Genomic DNA, 2,713 nt, shown 5'->3' with positions numbered 1-2,713 from the left:
TAAAAAGAAAGATTAGTTTTTAGTTTTTAAAGTTAGATATAAATGGGGATGTTACATATATACATATATACGTTTATGTATGTGTATGTATACATATATGTGTGTATATATGTATGTGTATATATGTATATATGCATGTGTGTATATGTATGTATATAAATGTATGTGTATGTATATGTATATGTATATATATATGTATGTGTATATATGTATGTGTATATATGTATATATGCATGTGTGTATATGTATGTATATATAGGTATGTGTATGTATACATATATGTATATGTATGTATATACACACACACATATATATACACACACACACACATACATACACACACACACATACATACACACATGTGGACAGGGCCACCATATTGGCAAAGCTTGAATCTCAAGCACTGCAGTCCCTGCATCAAAGGCTTGGTTGCCCACGTGTAACGCTATGGGGGATGGTAGAACCTTAGGAAGTGAGTCCAGATAGAGGAAGTTAGGACACCGGGGATGTGTCCTTAAAGGAGGTAGGGAACTACCAGTTCCCTCTCAGTGAGTCACTGTGAGGGTGGCAGCCTCCTGCCCCTCCTGCCCCTCCTGCCCCTCCTGCCCCTCTTGCCCCTCCTGCCCCTCCTGCCCCTCCTGCCTCCTCTCCTGCCCCTCCTGCCCCTCCTGCCTGCTCTCCTGCCTCTCCTGCCCCTCCTGCCTCTGCCTCAAGTGCTGGAAATTAAGGTGTGCCCTGACATGCATAGCTTCAGTAAATATCTCAAATATATTCACACAGAGATAGAGCAAAATGTTAACATTGTTGAATACAGATAAAGACATGTCTTAAATGTTGTTTGACTTTAATTTTGCATAATAAAAATGTGAGAGAGAACAAATATCAGTGTTACTTCCCAGCTGTAGAAAGCTCTGTGTTAGGAACCTGTGTTCTACTGACGGCTGAAGAGCTCCGTTCACGATCGGTCTCAATAGCCTGTGCAATAGCGATGTGTGCTGTACATAAGCCAGTGCCGTATTCTTGGCATCATCAAATCAGAAATATACAGTCTGATAAAGGATCTTTATCTTGATCCTTCTTTGCCATTGAGACTCTATCAAAGTTCCCAAACCAAAGGTGCCTGACTTATTTCTTTAAACAAATTCTTTTAAAAAAAAAAGTCTAACCGAATTTTAATTTTATAAGGAATCATCTCTATTGAAAAATGACACAACTAAGTGAAATTTGCCTGCCTCAAAAATTCAAAACACAGAGTTTCCAGATCTTGTAGTCAAGCCCAATGTAAGCCTTTCTTTAACTTTACAAGGTCAATTTAATAATCTATCACAACATAAGATGGGGGTAAAAATGTCCTCTTTTCCTTTTATTCTTAAATTTTAATTTCTTTTTTGATTCAAGCTTTCTGTTTTGACCTTCACGATTCCTAAGGAAAATCAGATCGCAGTGATTATAATATCACAGCAGCAGAGAGAGGCCCTTTGATGGGCGCCTTGGCTTAAGCAACCGCAATCGCAACTCCTGAGAATTCAAAGCTAATTTAATTTCAGCTGTATGGTGCATTATTCTTTTTTATGATAACTGAAATATCTGCAGAGCAAGTCAGAGGTTGTACACATATTTAGAATTCAAGTAGAGTGAAAGAAACGTCTAGAAACAGCCGATCGGCTTAAGGGGAGCACGCATTTTGTAAATACTAAAAGTTTAGCCCTTCCACTCGGTAGGGAAGATTCAAATAGGCAAAATGGGTATTTTCCTTCTGGAAGATTTTTCATTGGTCTTTGGCAGAGGAAAAAGTGCTTTACATTTTCCGCTCTGTTTATCCGGTTCCTTTGATGTCCTTCTGCGGATGAGCTGATGTGATAATCCTGCACAACTGTGGTCCTGATCATCTCTTCTGCAGCAGTGGCTCTTCCAGCAGCAGGGTTTTGCACTCTTCCAGTCTGATGAACAATCTGTCCTTCTTCAGCTGGTTAGCTGAGCTGTCCCCGCGCAGTGGGGATGGGCTTTCTGGGTCATCCGTGGGGCTGTCTGTCTGTTTTTCTGGGTCATCCGTGTGGCTGTCTGTCTGTCTTTCTGGATCATCCGTGTGCCTGTCTGTCTGTCTTTCTGGATCATCCGTGTGGCTGTCTTTCTGGCTCTCCTCCTTCCTCCAGTCAGGACTTTCATTTGGAAGCTTCTCTTTCTCAGATTAGCTCTTTCTCAAGGTTGATGGAACCTACAGACTTTCATCCCCTGTGGAAATGTAGGCAAAACTTCTTTCCCATCAAACACATTCCCCCTCTTCCACTCTGATGTTAAAACGTCATTAGTACACAGGTTAATCTAACTCAACTCAGCAGGGTTTTTTGTTTTTTCTATGATCCAGTGTCTTTAAACTAATCTTAGGCTCCCTTTCTGCCTACCAAGGTACAATTAGGTTTTTATGAGTCCACACATAAAGTAGACACACTCAGGCACTCATCCCAAGCCTAGCTCCACTGGAGAGAGCTGGGTTTCTCGCCCATTTACACACAGAAACAATCAATGACCCCTTTTTGCAAAGCTCATCCCCCAAAGTGAAAACAATGTACATTTTGACAAGTAGGATTATACGCCATTGCTTGTCCAATCGAATAGTCGTGAGTGTCAATATCAGCCGAAGTTCTAATCCACTCTTCTATGGATGCAGATCAAACTTTTAAAAGTCTAAGGACCTGTTTACACTATGCATTTG

The sequence above is a fragment of the Apodemus sylvaticus genome, chromosome 8 (assembly GCF_947179515.1).
Source record: "Apodemus sylvaticus chromosome 8, mApoSyl1.1, whole genome shotgun sequence".
Lineage (NCBI taxonomy): Eukaryota > Metazoa > Chordata > Mammalia > Rodentia > Muridae > Apodemus > Apodemus sylvaticus.
Note: the sequence above shows the minus strand (reverse complement) of the source record.